The sequence below is a fragment of the Convolutriloba macropyga genome, chromosome 10 (assembly GCF_964194025.1).
Source record: "Convolutriloba macropyga chromosome 10, txConMacr16.3, whole genome shotgun sequence".
Classification (NCBI taxonomy): domain Eukaryota; kingdom Metazoa; phylum Xenacoelomorpha; order Acoela; family Convolutidae; genus Convolutriloba; species Convolutriloba macropyga.
This window is the reverse complement of record NC_134477.1, coordinates 16,352,050-16,365,058: the sequence shown is the minus strand read 5'-3', so window position 1 is coordinate 16,365,058 and position 13,009 is coordinate 16,352,050.

Genomic DNA, 13,009 nt, shown 5'->3' with positions numbered 1-13,009 from the left:
TCCTTCTGCTTTAGAACCCATTTGGACTTTCCCACTCCTCCTTAGGCGCCCAATTGATTTGAACAAGTCCTTCACTATGTTGAAAAACACTTTTTGTTAAACTGTATAAAGATAGTATTTTGAGTGCGAAATCTGACAACGTGTTAAGTACTTCTATCTCAGACCACCCAGAACAATAATTCTTTTTGCTTTAGGACCCATTTGGACTTTCCCACTCCTACTTAGGCGCTCAATTGATTTGAAAAAGTCCTTCACTATATTGAAAAACACTTTTTGTTAAACTGTATAAAGATAGTATTTTGAGCGCGAAATCTGACAACGTGTTAAGTACTTCTATCTCAGACCACCTAGAACAATAAATCCTTCTGCTTTAGAACCCATTTGGACTTTCCCACTCCTCTTTAGGCGCCCAATTGATTTGAACAAGTCCTTCACTATGTTGAAAAACACTTTTTGTTAAACTGTATAAATATCGTATTTTGAGCGCGAAATCTGACAACGTGTTAAGTACTTCTATCTGAGACCACCTAGAAAGATAAATCCTTCTGCTTTAGAACCCATTTGGACTTTCCCACTCCTCCTTAGGCGCCCAATTGATTTGAACAAGTCCTTCACTATGTTGAAAAACACTTTTTGTTAAACTGTATAAAGATAGTATTTTGAGTGCGAAATCTGACAACGTGTTAAGTACTTCTATCTCAGACCACCCAGAACAATAATTCCTTCCGCTTTAGGACCCATTTGGACTTTCCCACTCCTACTTAGGCTCTCAATTGATTTGAAAAAGTCCTTCACTATATTGAAAAACACTTTTTGTTAAACTGTATAAAGATAGTATTTTGAGTGCGAAATCTGACAACGTGTTAAGTACTTCTATCTCAGACCACCTAGAACGATAAATCCTTCTGCTTTAGACCCCATTTGGACTTTCCCACTCCTCCTTAGGCGCCCAATTGATTTGAACAAGTCCTTCACTATGTTGAAAAACACTTTTTGTTAAATTGTATAAATATCATATTTTGAGCGCGAAATCTGACAACGTGTTAAGTACTTCTATCTCAGACCACCTAGAACAATAAATCCTTCTGGTTTAGAACCCATTTGGACTTTCCCACTCCTCCTTAGGCGCCCAATTGATTTGAACAAGTCCTTCACTATGTTGAAAAACACTTTTTGTTAAACTGTATAAATATCGTATTTTGAGCGCGAAATCTGACAACGTGTTAATTACTTCTATCTCAGACCTTCTAGAACTATAATTCCTTCTGCTTTAGGACCCATTTGGACTTTCCCACTCCTACTTAGGCGCTCAATTGATTTGAATAAGTCCTTCACTATATTGAAAAACACTTTTTGTTAAACTGTATAAAGATAGTATTTTGAGTGCGAAATCTGACAACGTGTTAAGTACTTCTATCTCAGACCACCTAGAACGATAAATCCTTCTGCTTTAGACCCCATTTGGACTTTCACACTCCTCCTTAGGCGCCCAATTGATTTGAACAAGTCCTTCACTATGTTGAAAAACACTTTTTGTTAAACTGTATAAATATCGTACTTTGAGCGCGAAATCTGACAACGTGTTAAGTACTTCTATCTCAGACCACCTAGAACAAAAACTCCTTCTGCTTTAGGACCCATTTGGACTTTTCCACTCCTACTTAGGCACTCAATTGATTTCAATAAGTCCTTCACTATATTGAAAAACACTTTTTGTTAAACTGTATAAAGATACTATTTTGAGTGCGAAATCTGACAACGTGTTAAGTACTTCTATCTCAGACCACCTAGAACGATAAATCCTTCTGCTTTAGAACCCATTTGAACTTTCCCACTCCTCCTTAGGCGCCCAATTGATTTGAACAAGTCCTTCACTATGTTGAAAAACACTTTTTGTTAAACTGTATAAATATCGTATTTTGAGCGCGAAATCTGACAACGTGTTAAGTACTTCTATCTCAGACCTTCTAGAACGATAATTCCTTCTGCTTTAGGACCCATTTGGACTTTCCCACTCCTACTTAGGCGCTCAATTGATTTGAATAAGTCCTTCACTATATTGAAAAACACTTTTTGTTAAACTGTATAAAGATAGTTTTTTGAGTGCGAAATCTGACAACGTGTTAAGTACTTCTATCTCAGACCACCTAGAGCGATAAATGCTTCTGCTTTAGACCCCATTTGGACTTTCCCACTCCTCCTTAGGCGCCCAATTGATTTGAACAAGTCCTTCACTATGTTGAAAAACACTTTTTGTTAAACTGTATAAATATCGTACTTTGAGCGCGAAATCTGACAACGTGTTAAGTACTTCTATCTCAGACCACCTAGAACAAAAACTCCTTCTGCTTTAGGACCCATTTGGACTTTTCCACTCCTACTTAGGCACTCAATTGATTTCAATAAGTCCTTCACTATATTGAAAAACACTTTTTGTTAAACTGTATAAAGATACTATTTTGAGTGCGAAATCTGACAACGTGTTAAGTACTTCTATCTCAGACCACCTAGAACGATAAATCCTTCTGCTTTAGAACCCATTTGAACTTTCCCACTCCTCCTTAGGCGCCCAATTGATTTGAACAAGTCCTTCACTATGTTGAAAAACACTTTTTGTTAAACTGTATAAATATCGTATTTTGAGCGCGAAATCTGACAACGTGTTAAGTACTTCTATCTCAGACCTTCTAGAACGATAATTCCTTCTGCTTTAGGACCCATTTGGACTTTCCCACTCCTACTTAGGCGCTCAATTGATTTGAATAAGTCCTTCACTATATTGAAAAACACTTTTTGTTAAACTGTATAAAGATAGTATTTTGAGTGCGAAATCTGACAACGTGTTAAGTACTTCTATCTCAGACCACCTAGAACGATAAATGCTTCTGCTTTAGACCCCATTTGGACTTTCCCACTCCTCCTTAGGCGCCCAATTGATTTGAACAAGTCCTTCACTATGTTGAAAAACACTTTTTGTTAAACTGTATAAATATCGTACTTTGAGCGCGAAATCTGACAACGTGTTAAGTACTTCTATCTCAGACCACCTAGAACAAAAACTCCTTCTGCTTTAGGACCCATTTGGACTTTTCCACTCCTACTTAGGCACTCAATTGATTTCAATAAGTCCTTCACTATATTGAAAAACACTTTTTGTTAAACTGTATAAAGATACTATTTTGAGTGCGAAATCTGACAACGTGTTAAGTACTTCTATCTCAGACCACCTAGAACAATAAATCCTTCTGCTTTAGAACCCATTTGAACTTTCCCACTCCTCCTTAGGCGCCCAATTGATTTGAACAAGTCCTTCACTATGTTGAAAAACACTTTTTGTTAAACTGTATAAATATCGTATTTTGAGCGCGAAATCTGACAACGTGTTAAGTACTTCTATCTCAGACCTTCTAGAACGATAATTCCTTCTGCTTTAGGACCCATTTGGACTTTCCCACTCCTACTTAGGCGCTCAATTGATTTGAATAAGTCCTTCACTATATTGAAAAACACTTTTTGTTAAACTGTATAAAGATAGTATTTTGAGTGCGAAATCTGACAACGTGTTAAGTACTTCTATCTCAGACCACCTAGAACGATAAATGCTTCTGCTTTAGACCCCATTTGGACTTTCCCACTCCTCCTTAGGCGCCCAATTGATTTGAACAAGTCCTTCACTATGTTGAAAAACACTTTTTGTTAAACTGTATAAATATCGTACTTTGAGCGCGAAATCTGACAACGTGTTAAGTACTTCTATCTCAGACCACCTAGAACAAAAACTCCTTCTGCTTTAGGACCCATTTGGACTTTTCCACTCCTACTTAGGCACTCAATTGATTTCAATAAGTCCTTCACTATATTGAAAAACACTTTTTGTTAAACTGTATAAAGATACTATTTTGAGTGCGAAATCTGACAACGTGTTAAGTACTTCTATCTCAGACCACCTAGAACGATAAATCCTTCTGCTTTAGAACCCATTTGAACTTTCCCACTCCTCCTTAGGCGCCCAATTGATTTGAACAAGTCCTTCACTATGTTGAAAAACACTTTTTGTTAAACTGTATAAATATCGTATTTTGAGCGCGAAATCTGACAACGTGTTAAGTACTTCTATCTCAGACCTTCTAGAACGATAATTCCTTCTGCTTTAGGACCCATTTGGACTTTCCCACTCCTACTTAGGCGCTCAATTGATTTGAATAAGTCCTTCACTATATTGAAAAACACTTTTTGTTAAACTGTATAAAGATAGTATTTTGAGTGCGAAATCTGACAACGTGTTAAGTACTTCTATCTCAGACCACCTAGAACAACAAATCCTTCTGCTTTAGACCCCATTTGGACTTTCCCACTCCTCCTTAGGCGCCCAATTGATTTGAACAAGTCCTTCACTATGTTGAAAAACACTTTTTGTTAAACTGTATAAATATCGTATTTTGAGCGCGAAATCTGACAACGTGTTAAGTACTTCTATCTCAGACCACCTAGAACAATAAATCCTTCTGCTTTAGAACCCATTTGGACTTTCCCACTCCTCCTTAGGCGCCCAGCTGATTTGAACAAGTCCTTCACTATGTTGAAAAACACTTTGTTAAACTGTATAAATATCGTATTTTGAGCGCGAAATCTGACAACGTGTTAAGTACTTCTATCTGAGACCACCTAGAACGATAAATCCTTCTGCTTTAGGACCCATTTGGACTTTCCCACTCCTACTTAGGCGCTCAATTTATTTGAACAAGTCCTTCACTATGTTGAAAAACACTTTTTGTTAAACTGTATAAAGATAGTATTTTGAGTGCGGAATCTGACAACGTGTTAAGTACTTCTATCTCAGACCACCCAGAACAATAATTCCTTCTGCTTTAGGACCCATTTGGACTTTCCCACTCCTACTTAGGCGCCCATTTGATTTGACAAGTCCTTCACTATGTTGAAAAACACTTTTTGTTAAACTGTATAAATATCGTATTTTGAGCGCGAAATCTGACAACGTGTTAAGTACTTCTATCTCAGACCACCTAGAACGATAATTCCTTCTGCTTTAGGACCCATTTGGACTTTTTCACTCCTATTTAGGCGCTCAATTGATTTGAATAAGTCCTTCAGTATATTGAAAAACACTTTTTGTTAAAATGTATAAAGATAGTATTTTGAGTGCGAAATCTGACAACGTGTTAAGTACTTCTATCTCAGACCACCTAGAACGATAAATCCTTCTGCTTTAGACCCCATTTGGACTTTCCCACTCCTCCTTAGGCGCCCAATTGATTTGAACAAGTCCTTCACTATGTTGAAAAACACTTTTTGTTAAACTGTATAAATATCGTTTTTTGAGCGCGAAATCTGACAACGTGTTAAGTACTTCTATCTCAGACCACCTAGAACGATAAATCCTTCTGCTTTAGACCCCATTTGGACTTTCCCACTCCTCCTTAGGCGCCCAATTGATTTGAACAAGTCCTTCACTATGTTGAAAAACACTTTTTGTTAAACTGTATACATATCGTATTTTGAGCGCGAAATCTGACAACGTGTTAAGTACTTCTATCTCAGACCACCTAGAACAATAAATCCTTCTGCTTTAGAACCCATTTGGACTTTCCCACTCCTCCTTAGGCGCCCAATTGATTTGAACAAGTCCTTCACTATGTTGAAAAACACTTTTTGTTAAACTGTATAAATATCGTATTTTGAGCGCGAAATCTGACAACGTGTTAGGTACTTCTATCTGAGACCACCTAGAACGATAAATCCTTCTGCTTTAGGACCCATTTGGACTTTCCCACTCCTACTTAGGCGCTCAATTGATTTGAACAAGTCCTTCACTATGTTGAAAAACACTTTTTGTTAAAATGTATAAAGATAGTATTTTGAGTGCGAAATCTGACAACGTGTTAAGTACTTCTATCTCAGACCACCTAGAACGATAAATCCTTCTGCTTTAGACCCCATTTGGACTTTCCCACTCCTCCTTAGGCGCCCAATTGATTTGAACAAGTCCTTCACTATGTTGAAAAACACTTTTTGTTAAACTGTATAAATATCGTAATTTGAGCGCGAAATCTGACAACGTGTTAAGTACTTCTATCTCAGACCACCTAGAACGATAAATCCTTCTGCTTTAGACCCCATTTGGACTTTCCCACTCCTCCTTAGGCGCCCAATTGATTTGAACAAGTCCTTCACTATGTTGAAAAACACTTTTTGTTAAACTGTATAAATATCGTATTTTGAGCGCGAAATCTGACAACGAGTTAAGTACTTCTATCTCAGACCACCTAGAACAATAAATCCTTCTGCTTTAGGACCCATTTGGACTTTCCCACTCCTACTTAGGCACTCAATTGATTTCAATAAGTCCTTCACTATATTGAAAAACACTTTTTGTTAAACTGTATAAAGATACTATTTTGAGTGCAAAATCTGACAACGTGTTAAGTACTTCTATCTCAGACCACCTAGAACGATAAATCCTTCTGCTTTAGGACCCATTTGGACTTTCCCACTCCTACTTAGGCGCTCAATTGATTTGAACAAGTCCTTCACTATGTTGAAAAACACTTTTTGTTAAACTGTATAAATATCGTATTTTGAGCGCGAAATCTGACAACGAGTTAAGTACTTCTATCTGAGACCACCTAGAACGATAAATCCTTCTGCTTTAGGACCCATTTGGACTTTCCCACTCCTACTTAGGCGCTCAATTGATTTGAACAAGTCCTTCACTATGTTGAAAAACACTTTTTGTTAAAATGTATAAAGATAGTATTTTGAGTGCGAAATCTGACAACGTGTTAAGTACTTCTATCTCAGACCACCTAGAACGATAAATCCTTCTGCTTTAGACCCCATTTGGACTTTCCCACTCCTCCTTAGGCGCCCAATTGATTTGAACAAGTCCTTCACTATGTTGAAAAACACTTTTTGTTAAACTGTATAAATATCGTAATTTGAGCGCGAAATCTGACAACGTGTTAAGTACTTCTATCTCAGACCACCTAGAACGATAAATCCTTCTGCTTTAGACCCCATTTGGACTTTCCCACTCCTCCTTAGGCGCCCAATTGATTTGAACAAGTCCTTCACTATGTTGAAAAACACTTTTTGTTAAACTGTATAAATATCGTATTTTGAGCGCGAAATCTGACAACGAGTTAAGTACTTCTATCTCAGACCACCTAGAACAATAAATCCTTCTGCTTTAGAACCCATTTGGACTTTCCCACTCCTCCTTAGGCGCCCAATTGATTTGAACAAGTCCTTCACTATGTTGAAAAACACTTTTTGTTAAACTGTATAAATATCGTATTTTGAGCGCGAAATCTGACAACGTGTTAAGTACTTCTATCTGAGACCATCTAGAACGATAAATCCTTCTGCTTTAGGACCCATTTGGACTTTCCCACTCCTACTTAGGCGCTCAATTGATTTGAACAAGTCCTTCACTATGTTGAAAAACACTTTTTGTTAAACTGTATAAAGATAGTATTTTGAGTGCGAAATCTGACAACGTGTTAAGTACTTCTATCTCTGACCATCCAGAACAATAATTCCTTCTGCTTTAGGACCCATTTGAACTTTCCCACTCCTACTTAGGCGCTCAATTGATTTGAAAAAGTCCTTCACTATATTGAAAGACACTTTTTGTTAAACTGTATAAAGATACTATTTTGAGTGCGAAATCTGACAACGTGTTAAGTACTTCTATCTCAGACCACCTAGAACGATAAATCCTTCTGCTTTAGAACCCATTTGGACTTTCCCACTCCTCCTTAGGCGTTCAATTGATTTGACAAGTCCTTCACTATGTTGAAAAGCACTTTTTGTTAAACTGTATAAATATCGTATTTTGAGCGCGAAATCTGACAACGTGTTAAGTACTTCTATCTGAGACCACCTAGAACGATAAATCCTTCTGCTTTAGACCCCATTTGGACTTTCCCACTCCTCCTTAGGCGCCCAATTGATTTGAACAAGTCCTTCACTATGTTGAAAAACACTTTTTGTTAAACTGTATAAATATCGTATTTTGAGCGCGAAATCTGACAACGTGTTAAGTACTTCTATCTCAGACCACCTAGAACGATAAATCCTTCTGCTTTAGACCCCATTTGGACTTTCCCACTCCTCCTTAGGCGCCCAATTGATTTGAACAAGTCCTTCACTATGTTGAAAAGCACTTTTTGTTAAACTGTACAAATATCGTATTTTGAGCGCGAAATCTGACAACGTGTTAAGTACTTCTATCTCAGACCACCTAGAACGATAAATCCTTCTGCTTTAGACCCCATTTGGACTTTCCCACTCCTCCTTAGGCGCTCAATTGATTTGAATAAGTCCTTCACTATATTGAAAAACACTTTTTGTTAAACTGTATAAAGATAGTATTTTGAGTGCGAAATCTGACAACGTGTTAAGTACTTCTATCTCAGACCACCTAGAACGATAAATACTTCTGCTTTAGACCCCATTTGGACTTTCCCACTCCTCCTTAGGCGCCCAATTGATTTGAACAAGTCCTTCACTATGTTGAAAAACACTTTTTGTTAAACTGTATAAATTTCGTATTTTGAGCGCGAAATCTGACAACGTGTTAAGTACTTCTATCTCAGACCACCTAGAACGATAAATCCTTCTGCTTTAGACCCCATTTGGACTTTCCCACTCCTCCTTAGGCGCCCAATTGATTTGAACAAGTCCTTCACTATGTTGAAAAACACTTTTTGTTAAACTGTACAAATATCGTATTTTGAGCGCGAAATCTGACAACGTGTTAAGTACTTCTATCTCAGACCACCTAGAACAATAAATCCTTCTGCTTTATACCCCATTTGGACTTTCCCACTCCTCCTTAGGCGCCCAATCGATTTGAACAAGTCCTTCACTATATTGAAAAACACTTTTTGTTAAACTGTATAAAGATAGTATTTTGAGTGCGAAATCTGACAACGTGTTAAGTACTTCTATCTCAGACCACCTAGAACGATAAATACTTCTGCTTTAGACCCCATTTGGACTTTCCCACTCCTCCTTAGGCGCCCAAATGATTTGAACAAGTCCTTCACTATGTTGAAAAACACTTTTTGTTAAACTGTATAAATATCGTATTTTGAGCGCGAAATCTGACAACGTGTTAAGTACTTCTATCTCAGACCACCTAGAACGATAAATCCTTCTGCTTTAGACCCCATTTGGACTTTCCCACTCCTCCTTAGGCGCCCAATTGATTTGAACAAGTCCTTCACTATGTTGAAAAACACTTTTTGTTAAACTGTATAAATATCGTATTTTGAGCGCGAAATCTGACAACGTGTTAAGTACTTCTATCTGAGACCACCTAGAACGATAAATCCTTCTGCTTTAGACCCCATTTGGACTTTCCCACTCCTCCTTAGGCGCCCAACTGATTTGAACAAGTCCTTCACTATGTTGAAAAACACTTTTTGTTAAACTGTATAAATATCGTATTTTGAGCGCGAAATCTGACAACGTGTTAAGTACTTCTATCTCAGACCACCTAGAACAATAAATCCTTCTGCTTTAGACCCCATTTGGACTTTCCCACTCCTCCTGAGGCGCCCAATTGATTTGAACAAGTCCTTCACTATGTTGAAAAGCACTTTTTGTTAAACTGTATAAATATCGTATTTTGAGCGCGAAATCTGACAACGTGTTAAGTACTTCTATCTCAGACCACCTAGAACAATAAATCCTTCTGCTTTAGACCCCATTTGGACTTTCCCACTCCTCCTTAGGCGCCCAAATGATTTGAACAAGTCCTTCCATATGTTGAAAAACACTTTTCGTTAAACTGTATAAATATCGTATTTTGAGCGCGAAATCTGACAACGTGTTAAGTACTTCTATCTCAGACCACCTAGAACGATAAATCCTTCTGCTTTAGACCCCATTTGGACTTTCCCACTCCTCCTTAGGCGCCCAATTGATTTGAACAAGTCCTTCACTATGTTGAAAAACACTTTTCGTTAAACTGTATAAATATCGTATTTTGAGCGCGAAATCTGACAACGTGTTAAGTACTTCTATCTGAGACCACCTAGAACGATAAATCCTTCTGCTTTAGACCCCATTTGGACTTTCCCACTCCTCCTTAGGCGCCCAATTGATTTGAACAAGTCCTTCACTATATTGAAAAACACTTTTTGTTAAACTGTATAAAGATAGTATTTTGAGTGCGAAATCTGACAACGTGTTAAGTACTTCTATCTCAGACCACCTAGAACGATAAATACTTCTGCTTTAGACCCCATTTGGACTTTCCCACTCCTCCTTAGGCGCCCAAATGATTTGAACAAGTCCTTCACTATGTTGAAAAACACTTTTTGTTAAACTGTATAAATATCGTATTTTGAGCGCGAAATCTGACAACGTGTTAAGTACTTCTATCTCAGACCACCTAGAACGATAAATCCTTCTGCTTTAGACCCCATTTGGACTTTCCCACTCCTCCTTAGGCGCCCAATTGATTTGAACAAGTCCTTCACTATGTTGAAAAACACTTTTTGTTAAACTGTATAAATATCGTATTTTGAGCGCGAAATCTGACAACGTGTTAAGTACTTCAATCTGAGACCACCTAGAACGATAAATCCTTCTGCTTTAGACCCCATTTGGACTTTCCCACTCCTCCTTAGGCGCCCAATTGATTTGAACAAGTCCTTCACTATGTTGAAAAACACTTTTTGTTAAACTGTATAAATATCGTATTTTGAGCGCGAAATCTGACAACGTGTTAAGTACTTCTATCTCAGACCACCTAGAACGATAAATCCTTCTGCTTTAGACCCCATTTGGACTTTCCCACTCCTCCTGAGGCGCCCAATTGATTTGAACAAGTCCTTCACTATGTTGAAAAGCACTTTTTGTTAAACTGTATAAATATCGTATTTTGAGCGCGAAATCTGACAACGTGTTAAGTACTTCTATCTCAGACCACCTAGAACAATAAATCCTTCTGCTTTAGACCCCATTTGGACTTTCCCACTCCTCCTTAGGCGCCCAATTGATTTGAACAAGTCCTTCACTATGTTGAAAAACACTTTTTGTTAAACTGTATAAATATCGTATTTTGAGCGCAAAATCTGACAACGTGTTAAGTACTTCTATCTCAGACCACCTAGAACAATAAATCCTTCTGCTTTAGAACCCATTTGACCTTTCCCACTCCTCCTTAGGCGCCCAATTGATTTGAACAAGTCCTTCACTATGTTGAAAACACTTTTTGTTAAACTGTATAAATATCGTATTTTGAGCGCGAAATCTGACAACGTGTTAAGTACTTCTATCTGAGACCACCTAGAACGATAAATCCTTCTCTGCTTTAGGAACCATTTGGACTTTCCCACTCCTACTTAGGCGCTCAATTGATTTGAACAAGTCCTTCACTATGTTGAAAAACACTTTTTGTTAAACTGTATAAAGATAGTATTTTGAGTGCGAAATCTGACAACGTGTTAAGTACTTCTATCTCAGACCACCCAGAACAATAATTCCTTCTGCTTTAGGACCCATTTGGACTTTCCCACTCCTACTTAGGCGCTCAATTAATTTGAAAAAGTCCTTCACTATATTGAAAGACACTTTTTGTTAAACTGTATAAAGATACTATTTTGAGTGCGAAATCTGACAACGTGTTAAGTACTTCTATCTCAGACAACCTAGAACGATAAATCCTTCTGCTTTAGAACCTATTTGGACTTTCCCACTCCTCCTTAGGCGCCCAATTGATTTGACAAGTCCTTCACTATGTTGAAAAACACTTTTTGTTAAACTGTATAAATATCGTATTTTGAGCGCGAAATCTGACAACGTGTTAAGTACTTCTATCTCAGACCACCTAGAACGATAATTCCTTCTGCTTTAGGATCCATTTGGACTTTTCCACTCCCATTTAGGCGCTCAATTGATTTGAATAAGTCCTTCAGTATATTGAAAAACACTTTTTGTTAAAATGTATAAAGATAGTATTTTGAGTGCGAAATCTGACAACGTGTTAAGTACTTCTATCTCAGACCACCTAGAACGATAAATCCTTCTGCTTTAGACCCCATTTGGACTTTCCCACTCCTCCTTAGGCGCTCAATTGATTTGAATAAGTCCTTCACTATATTGAAAAACACTTTTTGTTAAACTGTATAAAGATAGTATTTTGAGTGCGAAATCTGACAACGTGTTAAGTACTTCTATCTCAGATCACCTAGAACGATAAATACTTCTGCTTTAGACCCCATTTGGACTTTCCCACTCCTCCTTAGGCGCCCAATTGATTTGAACAAGTCCTTCACTATGTTGAAAAACACTTTTTGTTAAACTGTATAAATATCGTATTTTGAGCGCGAAATCTGACAACGTGTTAAGTACTTCTATCTCAGACCACCTAGAACGATAAATCCTTCTGCTTTAGACCCCATTTGGACTTTCCCACTCCTCCTTAGGCGCCCAATTGATTTGAACAAGTCCTTCACTATGTTGAAAAACACTTTGTTAAACTGTATAAATATCGTATTTTGAGCGCGAAATCTGACAACGTGTTAAGTAATTCTATCTCAGACCACCTAGAACAATAAATCCTTCTGCTTTAGAACCCATTTGGACGTTCCCACTCCTCCTTAGGCGCCCAATTGATTTGAACAAGTCCTTCACTATGTTGAAAAACACTTTTTGTTAAACTGTATAAATATCGTATTTTGAGCGCGAAATCTGACAACGTGTTAAGTACTTCTATCTGAGACCACCTAGAACGATAAATCCTTCTGCTTTAGGACCCATTTGGACTTTCCCACTCCTACTTAGGCGCTCAATTGATTTGAACAAGTCCTTCACTATGTTGAAAAACACTTTTTGTTAAAAGTTATAAAGATAGTATTTTGAGTGCGAAATCTGACAACGTGTTAAGTACTTCTATCTCAGACCACCTAGAACGATAAATCCTTCTGCTTTAGACCCCATTTGGACTTTCCCACTCCTCCTTAGGCGCCCAATT